This window comes from Dipodomys spectabilis, unplaced genomic scaffold (genome assembly GCF_019054845.1).
Source record: "Dipodomys spectabilis isolate Male_0828 unplaced genomic scaffold, ASM1905484v1 ptg000762l, whole genome shotgun sequence".
Classification (NCBI taxonomy): Eukaryota; Metazoa; Chordata; class Mammalia; order Rodentia; family Heteromyidae; genus Dipodomys; species Dipodomys spectabilis.
The window spans coordinates 126,947-149,156 of NW_024871439.1; the positions used below are offsets into that span (position 1 = coordinate 126,947).

Below are 22,210 nucleotides of genomic sequence, written 5' to 3' on the forward strand. Positions count from 1 at the left end.
ACAATGTAAAGAAATTGTAATAAGAATATGATAATTAATTTCCAAAGACATAAGAGAAAGAACAGGTAATCTCTAAAGGGCAAAAGAATGAAGAGAGAAAAGAAGCAAAGTAAAACCTTTATCAATAACAAACACAAGACTTTGAAAGTGGAAAGGCAGTGGAAATATTCAAAATAACAATAAATTTGCTAGCGTGGATAGACTATGAATCACACTTTATCACATATAATTTTGAAAAAGTATACTAGGAATGAAAGTTTAAAAGTCATGATTTAAAACATTATTTGGATTATAACTATACAGTATAACTCAGTGGTCAAACATTGGCCTAGCATATGTGAAGCAATGGTATGATCTCGCAAGCATTACAAAGTACACACAAAGCACACACACACAGAAACCTCATAAACATGCACATACACACACCACATACACACATTTGGAATGTTGATATTATCATATTAAACGGAGGAAAGTATCACAAATAGTAAAGGTATGTTAATATATGAAATCATTATATTGCTCATACTATTTAAAAGTTTAGTAGAAATAAAAGTCACAATATACTTGGATTTTAATAGATTAAGTAAATTTAAATTAATAGAAGACATGAGAATCTTTGCAAATGAGTTTTAAATAACAAACATTTTGAAACATGTGTACTTTTACTTTGACAAAAGATTGATGTTACTGGGGTCTTAATTCAAGATTTAGAATATGATAGCGAGGTGCTCTATATAACACTATGGATGGCTTATCTCTAATCATTTCACTTTGAATAGTTTTATAATAAGGTCTTCTATTTTCTGTCTCTCCTGAATTACAAACCCTATTTACACTTCCTGCCATAGCTATAAAATGGATGCCACAAATCACCATGCCGAGCTCAAATTTTTTTTTAATTCAAGTACAAATATTTCCAAAAAGTGACCAGGTAATGAAGCCTTTCTTAATAAAGTATGTGCTTCTTGAAAATACAGTATTTGCTACCTGGACAAATATGTTCATAACTATAAGAAAATAAATTTATTTAAAACCACTAACCATATAAAAATTAAGAAAATAATTTTTAAATAGTCACATGTTAAATATTTTAAGAGCAAAATATATGTATCTGAATAATTTACATGTGTAAAAATCATGCAAAATTAAATTAACTAATCCAACAACTCTGCAAAAAGAATTACCCTAAAGAAACAAAAGAAAACATTTAAGCTCAAATTTGAAATTTAGAAAATAAAATGAAGTGTATTCTTTAGTTGACTTAATTAAGTGTAAGCCCTCTGTATATCAATTTTATAATAAAAATGCATGAACAAAGAAAGCAAAAGTACCCATTGATCAATAGCAACAGCAAAACCATCAGTAGTTCTTGTTTTGAGTGAACACAAATATCGATGGAAGAGATAACAATGTTCCTTCCCTAAGAAATATACTCATTACCATATTTATATAACTGTGACCCCTGTGTACATTTCTATTACAATAAAATTAAATTTAAATTAAAAATAAACCAAATAATATACCAATTAAGAATTCTTAGAAGCCATTGGTTAAAAACTCTGTAAAAAAACTGCCCTAAGTACCCAATGAATATACTTTGATGATACTATTTAAATATTTCAAATTCAGCAGAGAAGCAAAAAGTTTAAAAACTGTTACAAAGTAAAGCAATACTTCAGAATATGTTACTATTAATAATAATCATAAGATGAATTTATTGTGGTAGTCAAATATGTAAGAAATTAGGCAATTTGCCATTCGTTTGCACTTAATAAGTGAGAAAGAATTTTCTAGGTCTTTTTAAATTATCATAAGTTTAATGAAGAAAGTATTCTATCACATCATATTATAATCAGATAAAGCTGGTATTAGAGCAAAGAACAGATTTTACTAAGTTTTTGGGTGTTAATGTATGTACATATTTTGGTTGTGGGAAATTTGGGGATTTCAACATGGGGTATATTGTTCTTGCTAGGCTGGCGTCTTATCAGTGGTTAATTTTAGGAGAGGGGTTCCCTTTCCAAAAGAACATGCACCTGATCTGTCCTTTTAACTTTCCCTTCATCAATGGCATCAGAGTTGCACACCAACTTGTCTAGCTTGCTGCCTTGACTGGTCTGGATCCCCAGTCTTTCCAAACTTAGTCTCTATATTGTACAGGATGGTGGAAATGATCCAGTGCACCCAGCTATAGACTGAGAAGGAAGTTCAGTAAACTTTCGGCTTGAGTTCTGTTCTAAAGCCTGCTATGTAGTTAAGAGTACACATGGGAGCCCCTGATGCCAAGCAGTGAGAGTATTTTTTTAAAGCAACTAGACATATATATGACTTAGGCTTGTGAATACCTAAAGAAAAGAATAAAAGAGCAGTGAAGCATAGAAGACAGGCAGAATTTTAACTAGCTACTCAGAGGTTGAATAAGTTTAGCTAGCTACTCAGGAGTCTGAGATCTGAAGACCACTGTTCAAAGCCAGTCCAATCATGAAAATACAAGCAATTATCTCAAAAAAAAAAAAAACACCCATAAGTGTAGCAGTGGCTGAAATGGTAGACCACTATCCTTGGGCACAGAAGTTTAGGAATAGTTCCCAGACACTTTCAAGCCTCAAGAATGATGAATGCATGCATGAGCACATGCACATGTGCATGTGCGTATTCACATGTGCATGCACACAGACACAAATGAGTATTTCCATGTGAAATTCTGTAATTTTTTTCCTTGCTGTAATTTATTCCCCTGTATTACTTCACAAATTAACAAAATCAGCAAAGGACCTATTTACATAAAATTCATCATATTTCTATAAAGTCTACTCTCTCTTTGGAAGCCTGCTTTTATTTGACCCAAAAGTAAATTATTCAGGAAGTCAATTCATCACTCTCAAGTCTGTATTATTAGATGATTGTTTAGGTTCTTCCTAGCAATATGATTTTGTGAAACCCTGCATCAAGCAATATATTTCTTTCACTAGACGGGAAGCCTCTGTCAAACAATTAATTATAGGTTTTTCTCCTCCTGGCATGCATCTGTAGTTTTATTATCTTCAAATATTTCATAATCTGTCAGTGTATGTCAAAGGCTGCCGTGAAAATAAAAACACCCTTCTCAGCGCTTAGCTTTTGTATACCATTCATATGTATGAAGGTATTTAAATGTTACTGAAAGTGCTTAGAAATAAATAATGTTCACCCTGACTATCTTGAGAAAGAAGAATTGGTTTCCCAGAACTTTAGATAAGAACTTGAGGGAAAGAAACAAAAGGAAAAGTGAGGAACTCAACACATAGATTCAAATGAAACGAAACAACCCAAGAAAACACAAATTAATTCAGTACTCATGAACCTGCAGGAAATGCAAAGAGTTAAAAATAATCAGCTATGACAAGCTTATGAAAATCCTGAGTACATGGGAGTGCACTGTTGTGAGGACAGTGGCTAAAGCCCAGACTGTACAGAAAGAGCTGTACACAATGCCATGCACCTGTTTTTCTGAATTCCAGGATGAATAACATGAAGTGGACTGAGGCCAAGGTCATACACAAGTAGGAAGCCAGGTTCTATCTAAAAAATAATCAGGATAATTTAGGGCTGGGCACATGACAAAGTGGTAAGAACACCCATTTAGGGAGCACAAGACACTGAATTCAAACTCTAATATTAGGGTTATTAAAGAAAAAAAGCTATGATTTTAAATACTTGGAATAATTGTAACACTTGAGTATTTGAGTGGAGAAAAATCCATGAGAGAGATAGAATGAACCCACGTTCCAATGCTTTCTACTTAAGTTATAATATTTATTGATACTTCAGACAAAGCAGAGTTACCTTGCAAATGAGCATGGATGTGCATTTGGGTGATGGAAATACTCTGCTTACACAGGTGTAAATTAAATAGATTTTCTTTGGTAGATTGTAGTTCTTGAACTAAGAGCCTGGGTGATGTCCTGAGCTTTTTCTCTCAAGGCTACCACTCTACTACTTTGAGGCACAGTTCCAATTCTGATTTTCTGCTGGTTGTTTGGAGATAAGAGGCTCATGGACTTTCCTGCCCAGGCTGGCATCACACCATGATCGTCAGATCTCATCCTCCCGAGTAACCAGGATTCCATGCATGAGCCATCGATGTTTTTAATAATTTAGTATATTGTACAGTTACAGAAGTTATAAATTAGCACTGTAACCTGTGTAACATATATGTGTATGTATGTATCAATGCATTCAGATAGAAATATTTTAACATATTTTTGTATCTACAGTAGATTTATGAAATCATCCATTATTAAATAAAATGGAAACAAAAGTTAATAAAGTGCAAAACAAAAAGAATTGTTACACGTTTCTTTTTGTTGAATGGAATATGAATTGTGAGAATCAGTTTGGAAAATTATCTCTACTTTACCAAAATGGATAATTGCTATTAATTCCAATCCATCTATTTGCCCATATTGTGCATCCTCACACATGAATGTCAAAATCAAACCACACTTTTTACCTTTGTATTTAACTCACCTGTTATAATTTAGGAGATAATCAAATAAAGATTAAAATAATAGTAAGTGAGGCTATGAGTTACAGCTTAACAAGATTTTAAATATGATAATAACTATTTAAATTGCATATATCTTACTTTTACTCTGTTGTGATGTCCCTCATTCCCACATTAGGAAAGTACATAGAAGGTTCTCACTAAATTATTTGTACAATTATTAAAAATGTATTGAAAGAATATGGGCACAGTGTGGTTTTAGCTTATTGAGATCTGTATGGGGTAGTGTGTTTTTGAGGATTTGCAATACGTTGTGATGGAGATGAAGGGAAAGATGTGTTTATTCTGGAAAACAGGTTAGAGGATTGCTCCCAGAAAGATAGTGATGAATGCCTCCAAAAGGTTACAGTAAAAAAACTTTCAGAACCATATTCACTACTGCACTATTCACCATAGTCAAGTTATGGGAACAGCCCAGATGCCCTTTGGCAGAGGAATGGTTGGAGAAAGTGTGTCATATATACACAATTGGATTGCACCTATCAATTATGAAGATTGTTACATTATTTGCAAAGAAATAGATAGATCTAAAAAAATGTTAAGTAAACTAAGTCAGAACCAGACACACAAAGGACCCATGTTCTGTCTCATATTTGGAAGCTAGAACTTTATACAAGTTTACACAACAATATTAACCAAAGCATGCTATTTGCAGAGGAGTATTTAAAAGGTGTATATTTTATAAAATTGAACTTTTAATCCAACAAAATGAATACCAGGAAATTATCACTTGGAAGATATGAGGGGAAATCAAAGGGAAGGAATAAAGAGAGTTATGGAGGAAGAGAGTGAAGACAGTATATTCAATGCAGATAGTATGAAACTAGTAAAAATGAAGGTGGGGTGAGGTTTGGAAGGGTAGGGAAAAGTTATATAAAGATCCATTATACTTAAAAATGATTTATTGAATGGAAATTCCTTGTACAACTAGTTAAGATAATAAAAAATATACTTAAAAACAATGGAGACATCTTAAACTGCATTCTCTTAAACCATGAGTCAATATAATAGTTTCCTCCTGAGAAATTTTCTTTGCAGGGCTGGGAAGGTAGCTCAGTGTTGGAGCGCTTGCCTTGCACGTATGTGGCCCTGAGTTCCATTCCTTAGCCCCACATAAGCAGAAAAAAAAAGCCAGAAGTCCCGCTGTGGCTCAAGTGGTAGAGCGCTAGCCTTGAGCTGAAGAGCTGAGAGACAGCGCCCAGGCTCAGAGTTCAGGCCCACGACCAGACACAAAAAGAAAAAAAAAGAAATTTTCTTTGCAGATATTTTCCTAATAGTGACAGAAAAGTGATCAATGCAATGAATATCAATACACTACATTGCACATCATAAAGAGACACTGTATAGAATCACGGTAAAAATCTTAGAATTCATCAAATGATAAAATAACAGGTAGAATGTGGCAAATGCTAATTGATTGTTTTTCCACGTACTTTAACTATGGTATCTGATTTAATCCTCACAATAATTCCATAAAGTGGAACTATTTACATTATTAATTCTCAGATGATGATACTGAAGTCTTCAAAGTTGGAATTACTAGTACAACATTGCACACATGGTAAGTGTTATCCTGAGATCCATCTCCCACTGTATCAATTAACCTCATTCTATTTTATGACTAAAATACCAGTACTTAGTCTACAATTTCTAGGAGAAATTCTCAGAATTATTGTGTACACGCATAATATTTCATTTTGTCTTTGTTAGAAAATAGGTAACTGTAATATGAAAACTCAAAATTCATAATCAATGCATATCTCCCTGGAGAAAGGAACTGCTAAAGTATAACATTCTTGATTTCTACCTCAAAATAGTAGAAATCATATTGTATCCCTTCACTCAACACTGCACTGCCTGGGGACCCTATCACTATTTAACAAAGTCTTACTGAAATAATGACCTCCCAAATTCCTGATGGAAAGAGACTGCAGGTCTTATGGACCAATCATTTTACATTGTAGCTCACCTAAGTTGTTTACCATTAGAAGTGTTTTGATTGCTTTTTATACCCAATATTTTGAGAGAAAGGTACTACTTTAAAATGCCATTAAAGCCAGACTGATAAAAATCAACTTTGACCTCAGAAAAATATTTTACCTTTCATATACCCAAAAATGCCATCTGACCTATCATTAATGTTAGGAACAAGAGGTTAAAAATCATAGACTCCAAGACCTAAGCATGAATTAAAGATTCTCAAACTTGTGAATACAATTGCTTTAAAAAGACATAAAGGGCTGGGAAGGGGCTCATGACAGAGCGCTTGCCTTGCATGCATGAGGCCCTGGGTTCAATTCCTCAGCACCACATAAGCAAAAAGAAAAAAGGTGCAAATGGTGCTTTGGCTTAAGTTGTAGAGCTTTTCCCTTGAGCTGAAGAGCTGAGGGACAGCGCCCAGGCCCAGAGTTCAGGCCCCACTACCGGACCCACCGCCCCCCCTCAAAAAAAAGACATCAATACTACTACATTTTTTAAAAATTCCTTATGATACTGAAGATTCAGTCATAAACTATTAATACTTGAAAATAACTCATTTTCTTGGGAGTAGGACACAAAACACAAGATTAATCCAAATCATTTTCAAAGACCTTTATTTATACTACAAATTCACTATTATAACTACAAAGATTCTAAAAATAACTGAAGCACAGTGACACAAAGGACATAATTTATCTGCATCAGCTACATTCAAAGGACCGTGCTAATAGAAAACAAAGTTATACTAATAATTAGCTTCCCGAATTCACTTGCATTCTTTAATTCTTTTTCTTTTAGTTTCATAAAAACTGGCTTTCCATAAAATGATGCATAAAAAGCCTATATACCCACTTACTTTTTCAGATTTTAACAATGCTTATTGCAGAAATGTCTTTAGCTCTATAGTCAATGAACTGAAATAATAATAAAATATTCAAAGGGTTTTCAGAAATTGTAAGACTCGCTCTGAGATGTTATTTATATTCAAAAAGATATTCAAAAAGCCTTACTTGTTAAATTTGTGATAATTACTCCAACAAAAGTACTATTAATGAAGAAATCTTTGTATGTACAAAACAACTTCAAATGCATCCACGATCTGGAGATGACACGTGCTTTTTTTTTTTTTTTCGGTCGTGGGGCTTGAACTGTAGGCGTGGGCACTGTTCCTGGGCTATTCAGCTCAAGGCAAGCGCCCTACCACTTGAGCTACAGCGTCACTTGACACATTCTTTTTGTTTCTTTATTTTTGAAATGTATATCTAACAAGCATATCCACAATATTGATTTTCAGTCAATATGATGGGATATTCAAACTTTAAAAATACGGGGTTTATTATATTAGTGTGAATAGATACTATCTTACAAAAAACGTTATTTTCAATAGAAATGTGAAAAGAGTTTATCCACCTTGTGTTTCACAGGAATAACCAGAAAGTAATACCTGTTTGATCAAGTCACTCAAAATCACTCCATGAGTATATCTTAAAAGTATAACCAATTTAAGAGGTCAAATACATATTTTGTACTGACAGTCATCTTACAGCAATAACTTACTACCTAATTATATGTGTATCTTCTTACCTAACAAATACTAAGAGCTGAAAGTGATCTCTTTTATCTAACTTAATTGTGTAAATGCTTTGATAATGATATTGTTATCATTTGACAAATAAAATGTACAGAAGGGTGGTTCCACTGAAATGACAGAATGGAACACTGATAAATAAAAACATAACAACAGCTCTTTTAAGCCTCACCCTGTCCACATTGCCAAGCAACATTGCAACAGCACAAAGCACACATATACACATACACACAGGTGTGCACATGCACACACACATATACACGCATGCCAAATTCAGGGTTTATTGTACAAAAAATTTCAAATAAAATGTTAGTGATTAGGACAAATGATAATTTGCCTTATTACAAAATAATACATAAGCCAGTCACCATGGTTGTTACATTTTACCTTCCACTCCACATGTGACCACTTAATTTATTTTTAGTTAATTAATTAATTCATTAGTTTGTTGCTAATACTAGAGCTTGAACTCAGGACCTGGCTCTGTCCCAGAATTATTTTTTTGTTTTAGTTTTCTCAAGGCTAGCATTTTACTGCTTGTACCACAGATCCATTTCTAGCTTTTGCAGGTTACTTTCAAATCAAAATCTAATAGACTTTTTTTCTTGGTCTGATTTCAAACCACAATCATCAGATTTTGTCTTTTTGATTAGCTAGGATTAAAGAAATGAGCCACCAGTGTGGATCCTACTATTTCCTATACTAATCTAATGCACATACTTAGATAGTAATTTAAAACTGAGAGCATAGAAGCAAGATGTACAGTGATGATCTTGTCCTGTCAGAAATTCAAGTTAGTAATGTAAATTTCTTCTTAAGAACATACACAAAAAATACTTAGGAAGAAATCTGATGATGTGTGTGTATATGTGTGTATATGTGTGTATGTGTGTGTGTATGTGTGTGTGCGCGCTGTTGCAATATGTTCCACATAGAAGCACTGTGCAGGGTGTCCAGCCATTCATAGTTATTGCATGAATATCTGCCTTGACTACCAACTCATGGACAATGTCTAAGTGTCCACTCTAGGCTTCCCTATGAAGAGGGATATACTCATCCTCATCCCTAGTATTCATATGAATGGCCTTTTTGGAAAGTACTCTCCACACTTTAGTAAGCTGCAAGGCAAGCACTATACCATGAGCCACCTTCCCAGCCCAAGGAGTAAAATTCTTGTCTGTAATTTGGTCAAATGTATGTCTCTTTATGTAGGCTACTAAAAATGTGTTTACTAATTTAAAGTAAATAAATAAATTCTATTTCCATCTCTTTAAAGAGATTGTTCTGTAAATCGATCAGAAGCATGGATTTTGTGGCTAGATAGGTCATTGCACAACTGTATCTCTTTTCCTCTCTCTCTTTCATGTTTCTCATAGATAATATAATTGCTCCATAATTATCCTAATTTGTTTTGCTTTTATATTTTCGGTTGTATCATTTCACTTTCTGCCCTGCCATTTCCCAAATCAGCACCACATAAACAGAAAAATCTGGAAGTGGTGCTGTGGCTCAAGTGGTAGAGCACTTGCCTTGATTTGAAGAGCTCAAGGACAGTGCCCTGGCCCAGAATTCAGACCCCACAACTAATTTAAAAAAACATCTAAATCCTTTATAATTCTAGTAACAGATCTGACTGAAATCAGTGGAATCACACTTTTCCTGTACAATGAAGGAATAGGTCCAGGCTAGGAAAGTAACTAGAGAAGGCAGGCTGATTGTATGTGTGATAAATCTTTTTGGAAAATGGTATCGAGTATTACTTACTGGTGATCCACTTGTGCTGGAAGCATGATTCTGAACTATTGCTTGCTGATTCTGAACTATTGCTTTGATCATTATATTCTCCAAGAAGAAAAGTGAAATTCACCTAAAGACAATAAACAGGCCTACTTTTTTATATGAAAACAAGTGTCTTTTAAAAAAACAAGGAATTTAAGTAGTTATGCAAAGTACTTCTATTTTACTACTGCATTATACATTTTTTTCTAATTTGAGTACCAATGAATTATGGATCTATTAGAAAGCTGTTATGTTGAATAGTGAGTTCACTTACACTATTTCATGGTATTTCCCAAATCATTTACATAGAAGGTATTGTTTCCTATTTTCTCATTCCTAGAATAAGCTGCACATGAAGATACCACTGGTCCTCATTTTCAGTCTGTACCTTTGAATACGGAGCAAAATCTTTTTCTGCTCTCTATCAATCCCTACTCTCCAGGTAGAATAATTTAGAATAGTAAAAATGGAAAAAGAGAAAATAAATCACGGTGAAAAAACATACCGAAAATTCACCGGATTTTTCCGACCAGTTCAACCAACGTGAACTATACGGGAAATTCATTGACACTTCATTCCCACTGGTACTCAAAGTCTCTGGTTAGGCAATTCTGATGAAGACAAGGAACAATATGAAAAGTGAGAAATGGTATCAATTACAAGACAAAAATGGAGAAGGATCCAAGTAAATTTCTTCTTTGGGATGCTGAAATTAATCGGCTTACTACAGTGCGAAGACTACTTTCCAAAAAGGCCACTCATATAAATACTAGGGATGAGGATGAGTATACCCCTCTTCATCGAGAAGCCTACAGTGGACACTTAGATATTGTCCATGAGTTGGTAGCTCAAGGCAGACAGTCATGCAATAACTGTGAATAGCTGGACACCCCTGCACAGTGCTTATATGTGGAATAATACCAGAGTGGTTTCTTTCTTACTTCATCATGATGCAGATACAAATGCCCAAACTAAAGTCCTCTTGACCACCTTGCATCTTGCTGCTGGGAATAGAAATAGCAAAGATATGCTGTATCTACTTCTGTTGAACAATTATATCAAACAAGGTCTGAAGAACAACTTGGAAGAAACTGCATTTGATATTGCCAAAAGGATAAGTATGTATCACTACCTCTTTGAAGTTGTGAAAGGCTTTACAAATTGTTCTCATAAATCGTAATGGTTTGGTTAAGTTCCTTAAATTTCAAAAATGCCAGTTCATCCTTTGTGTCCCTCCAAAAGTCCTAATGGTTTGGTTAAGTTTCTTAAATTTCAAAACTGCCAGTTCATCATTCATGTCCCTACAAAATATTTTCACAATGCAAAGCAACAGCAATATTTTACTTTAAAAAATCATGGATACCATGTTATTCTTCCAAGTGAATTGCATGACATTGATGTCTAAATGTATTCAAGAGTTGTTTGTATACATCTATAATGTTTTTTTCAGAGTTTGTGATTTTTTTAAATCAGAAATAATTTTAACTTATCTGTGGAAATGAATAGTATAGAAACTTAAGTTATTCCTGATGCTTGTCTGAAAAAAGTATATCTATGTTTGTATAATGTCCATAATCCATTTCCTTCTCTCCTAGATATAATATTTTGAATTCTACATTGTTTTATAATATATAGGTTAATTAATAAATGTGTCCATTCAAATTGCATTCCATATAGAAAAAGTTTAAGATTCCTTTTTTTCCCTAGGTCCTTATAGTATTTTATTTCTTTGGGATAAGATGACAATGTTATCTAATTTCAAGTTTTGTAAAGGTTATGCTATGTAATGGCCTTTCTAAGGTGAAGATTTAAACACTGATGTCAAACTAACCTTTAATTCTATGAATTATATGTGCTGTTACACTTGTACTTTTGTAATCAACTTTTTAATAACTGTTTATCATTTCTTGCATCTGAAAAATGAAAAATATGGAGTACTTCACAAATTTTTATATTATCCTTGTGCAAGTGCCATGTTAATCTTGGTATTGTTGTCATTTGGTAGACTTGCTGCTGAAGCGTGTAGTATCCTCTAAATTTAAGTATCTAATGATGCAATCTTTATACAGGCATATATCCTTGGTTGCCTATTTGTAACAATGAACCCTTATTGTTCCTAAAAATGTTATTGATCTTATTTCTCTAAATTTCTGTTTATATTGGAAAAAACTTATATTGTTTGGTGGATTGCTCACATTTGCAATTTTTCTTTCAATTACTATCTTGTCTTTTTCATTTTAAATTTGATCATATTTTGAAGCCTTTATAGCTAAGTCCAAAGGTGATGGCTTTTCAAGTACTTACTTATCAACTGAGTTAGCTTTGTGGAGCTAATGGATTCAAAGTAAGCCTTCTTAAAAGCTACTTCGAAATTTCTGCAGCTTAAAATTTCCAAAATGAGGTCTCAATGGCACTAATGTCTACCTGATCCTTTACCCTTCTTCCATGTAGGAAGAGACCAACCAGAATATCTTACCATGAGAGCATAGATTGTCTTACTGGAACAAAACTGATCTTAGTTACAAGGGATCACAGAGAGATGAACATTTGAGAACGAATTATTCAGAATAGAAGGTATTTTATAAAAACACGCATGAGGATGAGTATACCCCTCTTCCTGGGGAAGCCTACAGTGGACACTTAGACCTTGTCCATGAGTTGGTAGCTAAAGGCAGATATTCAAATATTTTATTAAAATACCTTTGTTTATTATACCAAACATTTCAAAAGTAGCTAAAGCCAAGAAGGTGAAAATATTGTTCATATGCATGATTACCTAATGTCCTAGCCTGTCTACATTCCAACCAGGCAGGAACTTACACTACTGACTTTCTATCAACAAATATTTTCATAGCTCCTGGACAAGTCCATATGTTTCTCCTCGATATTAGGCCTTAAATTGGTAATGTTTTAATCACAGTGTTTCCTCTTGCCTCTAGGCTGTAAATCTCGAAATGGTAAAGCTTTAGATCTAACTCTACCAAAAACTGAGGTAGAGATAATGGAACAATACTTTAAAACGGAGTTGCCTTTGATACGCTAACCACAACGGAACAATGGAAAATAATTTCTTATATCATATATACTTATATATTTTTATTTATATGTGTTGATCTTAAATTTCACACAGTGAAACTTACTAGAATTAGATGAGAATTTGACAACTAAATTGATATTTATTCCCATAAATAGATTAGAATATAAATAATTAGGTTTAGAATATTAGAGTATAAAAATATCAATGCAATGTCTTCGGTATAAATTTGTGATACCTTCTAAGTGTTCTTGGTCTTCTGAATTCACATGGTAAAAAAACAGTATTGTTTTTCTCTAATCTATAAAGTATTTTACTCTGTTGCTCTGTTTATTGTTTTAAGTCTCTGGTCCCAAACTGTTTTCCTCCATATTTCTGAAGCATTCTTACTAATTTTACCAAAATTTTGCTGATATGAAGTCTAAAAGCTATTATTCTTCTGCAGGACCCACGGGTCCTAGGATACCAGGTCCCAGGTATCTACATCATCAGATAACAAGAGCAAGACTTCTCACCTAGGCCCATGCAACATGCCAACAGTAAGTAAATGAAGACCTGTCTCAATTTCTCATTTCTTATAATATTTCAGGTCCTTAATTCCTTGCAGGATTTAGCTGTAAGCTATTGTGAAATGCAAGTCAATTTAAAATGAAAGATGAGATCATAAAATATGAGAGAATGTACTGTAATTCAAACTTTCAATTTACAGATGACAAGCCTATTTGAGTGAACAAAATCACAAATATCACAAGATTATTTTTAATACCTTCTCCTAATGATTAATGAAAGATTTCAGCCCAGCATAAGTAGGCCAAAAATACTTCCTGGAATGGTAGATCCATACATGGTCTACCAAGGCTAGGAAATCTTGACTTAGAGGTCAAATATAATTCAGAAAAACTTTAATTGAAAAGATCCTTAGTGCTTCAAAAAACTGTTACTTCAGTAAAACTTGGTTCTGTAGTATAAAAATGTTGTCATTCTCAAACCAATGATAACCTACATTTAATCTTCTGAAAGTATAGTCCTTTTCGAATAAACTTTTTAAAATCACATTCGCCAGAATAACACTTGACAAGTAGATGATAGTGACATTACAAGTTTTTCAATGTAGGGGCAAGTTACAATAGAATTGATTTATTACCCAGCACTAATCCCAAACAAGTTCAACCATTCATTAAATTGTAGAAAAATTACCCCCCACACCATTGGCGTTGTTCAGTAGATGCCTTCCCGAAATGTGTTAAACAGATCAGCATCCCATATTTCAAACCCAAATATAAGCTAATAAAGTAAATTTCATCACATAAGAAGGTACATTTTAAAAAGTCACTAATAGTTGCCTTATCATTTGTTGTTTTATGTTTCCCCTGTCTAACATAGTAAGAAATATGACTTTAGGTCTTGAATATGGGTACTCATCAGAGATGTGACAAACATAAAATCTGTCTTCTATTTCTATCATATACCTCTATAGTAGTAAATCTTAGTTTTCTTCTTTTTCCAAATAAATAAAATAATCACACCATTTTACAAAGCCATTTATAAAAATTAGTACAATAAATTCTAAGCCATTTTTAAACTTTTTTGTTGACTAAAGATTAATCTTCCAAATTGATGAGAATAAAATCATGTCTAGGTGCTTCACATCTCCAGTCTTGCAAATGAATTATGGAAATATAAGCTGACATCACTTCATGTATATGCGGGATTGAAACTGCATGGGATGTATATAAACCTTTCAAAATATTAACAGACAGTTTAACAGAATGACTATCAGGAAATTGAAACCTGAGAGGAATAATAGTAAAGACATAGAATGAATGAAAAATGGAACAAGGGCAAGTATATCTAGAATACTCAATATACACATGTAATAAATGAAGTGGTAAATCTGAAATAAATCTTGGAGAAGGGGTTGGTTGAGAATGATAGAAGGAGTGACTCTGATCCTGGAGCATTTGATAATTAGATGGACATATTTAATTGTAACATACTTGCACAACCTTTTGAAATTCAGTTAAAAAACACAACAACAAACAAAAACACAAAAATCACAACCAAACAGCAATCTCTAGAGAGTATGAATATGACCTATCAAAATTTTAAGCAGTTAATGAAGGGCAGTCTTGGGAAAAGCAAACAAAGCTGTTCAAAGAGGGCAGTTTGGGGTAGGGGCGAATTTAGAACAGATTAAGTACATTGTCAAAGGTTATAAAGCACCTACATTTACTGCAAATATTTTCATCTGCGAGTGCTCTTTGTCTGAACTGGGCACTCCAGTCATGAGGCACACTTGATAGCTGTGAAGATAGAATGGAAGAAACAAGATCAAGAACGCATTATTCCACTGGAGAGAAAACATTTCTCTATGTTTTCTCTCATCTGTCTTCATTACTCTATTTTCATACCTTTATTAAAATCAAGTGATTTTGAATTATATCTTTCCTTCTTTGTTCTGGCAAAGTAATTGTTCAAAATATTTCACTAAATTTTATTTCCCACTATTTTCTATCATACTGTTTACTTGTCCAAGTGAGTCCATTAAACTTCCCCTTTGCATTTGGTTGCCACGAAAACTCAACATCTATGTTAATGAGGATAAACTGTAATGCAAAACTTTGTCTCCAAAAAACCAGTCCAAGAACCTGTAATCACAAATATTTAGCTATAAGTTTTTTCTTTTTTCTTTTACTTTGAAAATCTTCTCGTGTCTAAAGTGCCCTCAAAAATAAATACTCTACCTTGAGAGCATTGGCACCCACCCCTGGGTATCTAGACAGGGAACAGACCTAAGAAAGGAAACCTCCATTTTCAAAAGTGAATCATTTGGGGTTGAGGAACACCAGCGAACTCTTCATTTGTTTGTTTTGCTTTACTTGATAATGTAACCCAGTTCTTGAACGGCAGTAGATTAGAATAAATTTAGGGCATTAAATTAAAAAAAAACCAAAAATAAATAAATACTCCACCACTTTTTGCTTCAATCACTTCTAACCTCAAAGATATATTTTGCTAACAAGATGCTTAGAAGAAACCGAAGAATACTCCACTTTTATCTTCTCTCTTAAGACTCTCCTTAGATACCATATAGAGAACAGTGAAGTTATTCTTTGCAGAATTATTTCAATAGATTATTTTTCTCATGGTCTTGCGTTTGCTCAACAAGATGTATGGAGAAGAATAGAGTTAAATTACCCATTCCTTGGATTACAGTGTCTGTTACAAAGGCAATACTTCTATGTCCTACTTCTCTGTTCTCCTCTTAGCTCTTGACTGATTTCCAATTAATCACAGCTTCTTAGCTTCAGGTCTAGTAAAGCTGAAGGACTATAAGGCCTTCCGCACTACTATATCTTCATGGTTTCTCTTTCAAAACTCTTTTATTTGGATGTGGAATTTATTTTTATGTCTTCAATATGTTCTGCAATACACTGAGCCAAATAGACTCTGTAAAATCACTTTAGGTAGCAAAAACATTAAGACAATCTATATGAAAAAGTTATGGTCTCCCTCCAGTGCAGAAGCCAATACGCTTAGCTAAGGCTTCTAAGAACACATTTTCTTACCTTTTCAATATTCTCAATTCTTTTCTGATCCCAAAAGTTTTTGGCTTATGTAATAAGAGAAGTCTTCACTATCTCATGTTAATAAGGATATTATATTTTTGAGCTACTTAGAAATGTGAAATCATTGGTTTGATGTATCCAATCAGAATTTTTTCAGTGTTTCACTGCTTCATGTGGAAAGATATTGTGGAAAGTATTACAAACAGAAAAGTGTAAACCCAATACCTTCTTTCATTGTGGAGGACACTCTCTCCCTAAATAATTTGAACCAAACTATCTTTTTCAGAAAATTACTGTTTGGTAATTAAAGTCAATTCACAAATTTTCATTTCTTATTTTTTTTTAATATTTGAGTTTAAATACCACTACAACCTTGTTTTCACACAGTAAGAGTATTTTTCCTGGTTAAGGTCAATTCTCAAGGGAATCTACATGATTTACAGCAAGGTTTGTGAGGCTTGTTTATTCAGTTTGAAAATGAGCCATCTTACCCACATTGCTCCCTCTCAGCTAAGTCTCTATGGATTTCTTTACATGAAAACCTATTTTCCCAGGTAATATTAAATTTTCTTAATAGGTTAAGTTGTGAAAAATTTCAACAATTAAAATTTACCTGTCATAAATTTTTAAACTTTTTTGAAATTCCTTTATCAGAATCACGAATTCACCAATCCTAATTCCACCTTTACCATAAAAACAATTAATATATTTTTTCCTGATATATTGTCCATGAAACTATTATTTTCCAGTGACTTTGTTATGCATGTATATGATCATATGAGCGGATGCTGAGCAAAATGAACTCCAAGCTATGGAAACAGAGATATTTATTTGCAGTTGTTGTTTGTAATGTACAATGAGATTTCTATTTTCTTTGGGATTTTCCTCTATGGTTTATCCCCTGCTGTATTTGATTTTGGTACCCTGTGTATTGAGCATTCATTTACCTTAATTAGGGAAGGGAACAGGAACAACAAAATGGCGAGACAGAGGACAAAGGGCAAACCAATGCAATAGCAATACTCACAAGACAATAAGTTGGAAATGTACATTACAACTTGTGAGGCATATTGGGGTGAAGTAAAACTGTGAGAAAAATGAGAGAGTGGGTAACAAGTTTGAAAAGTTGTGTTTTCACTAGCTTACAATTGCTGTAACCCCACTGGACATCACTTTGACATTAAAATTAAATTTAAAAAATAAGCTGCATGAAATAAAATTTCACTGTATTGGTATAGTAAATATTATTCTTTATGTAGTAACTTTTTTTAATTTAATTTAATTTTATTTGTGAACATACTGTACAGAGGAGTTACAGTTACATGGGCAGGATAATGCGTACATTTCTTACCAAGCATTGCAGCCTCCTCCTTTGTTTACCCTTCACATCCCTTCCCAGCCTCCCCCCTCCCCCCAATCCCAATCCTTCTCCTTCTCCCGCTTCCCCTCCTTCCCCCCCTCCCAAAATCAGTACTATTTGGCATCTAATTTGAATTTTAATCAAAGGGCCATCAACTTGAATGTTGTCCAACTAGACAATATTTTCACAATATACTTGCCAATATTTTGAAAAAAGAATAAATGTAGTACTTTCTCTTGCTAAAACAGAAAACATTTTAATTCTACGGAAACCCAGAACTGTTAAAAGTAAATAAGTTGTTAAGAGGACAGAATATATGTGTTCTTCAAAATTCTTATGACTAATAACTACTCATTTTGAAATAATGAACACTCCATATCTGAGAGATTCAAAATAATACTTGTTTGCATGTTATGAAATTCTGCAATAGAAGCATTTTCCAATGGGGTGTTACAGACAGAGAAGTGAACAGAAAAATAGCCACATTCTGATATAGTATAAAACTATGAAACATCAGTTATAATTAATTCTTCAAGAGTAAGCAATTATTTATCAGATTAAGCTATTATTTCTATGACCATCAATCCCAAGGTTTATCCAATAAAGTCATCTGAGACCAACAGTTTCCAACTTGTAGGGTGTAACTCAAAATTCCCTTAATTCACATCACGAATAGCTTATCTCCATTGTGAAAAAATACTACACCTCTGCTAATGTGATACCCTCCGTGTTCTGGAAAAAGCACCACAATAAACTGGGTTGCATCATTTTTCCTCTACTGGTATTCTTGCAAATATTATTTATATTTATACTTTTTTAACTATCATAGATAAACAGAATGCTAATATCAGAAGATTACATTTCAAAGCCCACCCAGGCAGGAAGGTTCCCTAGATTCTTATCTCCAATAAACTTCTCAGCAAAAGCCAGACACAAGTGGTACTGAGGTTGAAGTGGTAGGGCATGAGCCTTGAGCATAAACAGCCTCAGAGACAGTGTCCATGCCCAGAGTTCAACCCCTAACACAAAACAATAAAACAAAAACAAAAACAAACCCCAAACCTAGCATTTTTCTCATTGTATACAGAGACACATAATTAAGGAAATTGCTTCCTGTGTTACATACAGGTAGAAGAAAGAAGAATTCACACAATTATTCTCTTCATACAATGTTATACCAAAGCCTCAAAAAATTGCTCTTTTTCTAAATTCATAAATTAATATAATCTATTGTTGGCAACTCTGTCTACATTATTCACATTATCGTTTTATACATGAACTGTTTGAAATATCTATTAACAGAGTTCTAATTATAACTCTCTTGAAAGTATATTCCAGGCAAATAGAATGTAAGAAACATTTGTAAATTTTTCAATTAAACCTTCTACTTCAAAAGAATTTTGTAGTATCCTATAGAATATGAAATTACAAACAAAACCAAAATACATATTTTAAATCTAAACTCTAATTTAGCAAGATCTATAAAGTCCTACATTAGACGAACTTTGCTATATCTCCAGGCTTAATCTTTTGTAATCCTTCATCCTTTTCTTGGAATCTAACAGAATGATGATTTCTTACTTTTTCAAATTTTGGATGGGAATCATGAGCCATTTTGCATCTAGGAATGTTCTGTAATGAAGAGACCATTTAAAAGCACAACTGAGGATTATATAGGAAACTGAGGAATAATAGGAAACGACTTCTCAAAACATAATGACAAAATTAGCCCAACCTTCCAACTGCGTATTCCTTTCTTGTTTGGTTTCTTTTATTAAGACAAAATTATACTACCTGGTCCAGGAAGTGTATCACTATGTAATTCTAGTTTCTTAACTCCTGTCAGTCTGAGTGCTAGAATTCTAGGCTTGTAGCACATTGACCCACCATATTTTCTTGCTTTATTTAATCTAGATACAGACTAGCAATTCTGAACTTCTCCAATGATATCATCCACTAGACTGCTCCGACTGTTCATGTACTATTTTAAATGATGTTCTAACATTTCACAGAGGATATGATCATTTTCAGATACACCTGTAGGGTCTCTGATTCATTCCTCCATGGATCCGATCCTTTCATAATGATTACTTGACTCTCTTACTATCTCTGGTCCCTATCTATGTAATATTCTTAAACTTTTTTGAAGAAACTTCACTTGAGGACTTTCTAACATTAAAAATTATCACTTGATTCTAGTCTGACTGAGGACATATTATCTATTGTTTTCTAACTTTTCTATATATTCTGAGAATTGCTTCATTTGTGTATTTGTGTGTGCACATATAAGTGCCTCTGTGTTTATGTGTATGTATGTATGCAAAAGCCTCAAGCTCTTATTCATCCATCTTTCTCATGACTGGTATTCCATCACTTGAGCCATTCTTCTAATACAGCTTTTGGCTGGTTAATTATAAATAGTGTCTCAAAGACTGTTCTCCCCAGGCTGGATGCTAACCTGAGCTGAATAGCAGAGGGACAGCACCCAGGACCAGAGTTCAAGTGCCAAGACCACCACCAACAAAAAATGTATAAGTAAAGGAAAGAAAAAAAAATGTGATTCTATCCACCAGTTCATGGCTAGTATAATCCCTGCTCTCTCAAGATGGACTTTTTTTTTCCAGTTAAGTCCATGATCTTATATCTGACTTGCATTGTAAACAGAATTATTCTTCCATTCTACTTTCTACAAATTTGCGTGATTAACAAGCGTGATTTAGAAAGAGAGTGGCCTCATACTTCGTATTCCTCGTAGGAGTAATGCTTTCCCTATATCACTCTCATAAATCTACATACTGGACTTGGCTTTATTATTTCAATGTTGTCTTATTTATAGAGTCTTCTATAGTGTAATGAACCCTTACACATAAACACAGAACTTCTCTTTCTCCTATTATTGCTATTGTTTCCCTTACTGTTAATTCACGTACACTTGGGAAATAATGTGCAGCATATATACTCATAAAAAAATGATCTGAGAACCTTCTTCCCATTTAAAATTCGCCTTAATTTACAGAGCACTTACAAAGTTTGAACTCAATATACTCATGGATAATGTATTTATAAGCAATATAAATGGTATTTTCTCTTTACTAAGTTGTCTCTGAAACACGTGTTACATCAGGTCCAAAGGTGTCCTTGTGTTATTTCAGTGAAGCCAGAAAACATTCATTATACCACAAGCAGCACCATCGATTGTTCCTGGAAGTAACTGTTACTGGATGTGGAAACTGATCCTAGGAGGGGAATGGAACACAGAGGATTGACAAAGTTCAAGTTAACTTGTGTTTTCCTTTTTATTGTATAAGAAAAGGACAAAGATGGCGACAAAGCAGTAGGGAAACACCAAAGCTCTCCCCAACCCATAAGAGAGTTCAAGTTCTAATGCTTAATCTCCCCAAGAGACCGACAACAACAAAAAGACGAACACTCAGAGACAAACAGGAGGTAGAAAATAACAAAAAAGAAAGATAGGAAAAGAAGAATTTCAGAACAGAGAAGAGCAGAAGACCCCTCCCCTAACATTCACTGGCCACATGGCAGCATGCAAAGCCGTGGCCAGCCGGCATGGCGGGGCCTGCCAGAGTCCCAGAGACACAGGGGGCTGCCTGCAGATCACCCGCACAGAAGCCATGTGAGGTACAGGTTTACAGACCTGCTGATCACCACAAATAGAGAAACCTACCAGCCGGGAGTCTCCACGAAAATCCCACCCCCACCCCTCACTCTCCATCTAAGCAGAGAGGCTCCATCCCACCAAAGCTGCCCTTTACCGGCAGTGCAACAAAGGGAGCTGCCTGCAGATAGCACAGAAGCCACCTGAGGTACTGGTGTCAGACCCGCTGATTGCGACGACCCGGTGGGGGCCGCCAGGGTCCCAGAGACACAGAGGGCTGCCTGCAGATCACTCATGCAGAAGCTGCCTGAGGTACCGGTGTCAGACCCACCGATTGGGACAACCCGGCGGAGGCTGTCAGGGTCCCAAAGAAACAGGGAGCTACATGCAGATAACTCGTGCAGAAGCCGCCTGAGCCTGGACACTGTGGACCTGACAGCTTCGGCAGAGACAGAAGAGAAACACAGAGACACCAACCCTAGCCCAGCCTGCAACCACCCCAACTGAACTCGGATTGCAACAGCAACTGACAACCTACACCACACAGAAACAACTAGCTCCAGGGTGAATACCCCACAGGGGACAGTGTATCCCTCAAGGGAGACCAGATCTGGAGGGAATCCCCAGACCCTGACCCAAACTCCCTACCCCAACACCCGGACCACAGGACCAACTAAAACTGGGAACTGTTCGAGAGCTCCACCGGCCCTGGGAGCACACTCTGCTGGCCAGGCT

General features: G+C 34.5%; 1 non-coding gene across 1 annotated transcript; it reads right to left on the reverse strand.

Annotated features, from left to right (window-relative positions):
* Window positions 1-11,819: 11,819 nt before the first annotated feature.
* On the reverse strand, window positions 11,820-11,924 carry LOC122102155. Its single transcript, XR_006146470.1, has one exon. It is a non-coding gene; the product is annotated as a U6 spliceosomal RNA (small nuclear RNA).
* Window positions 11,925-22,210: the final 10,286 nt, after the last annotated feature.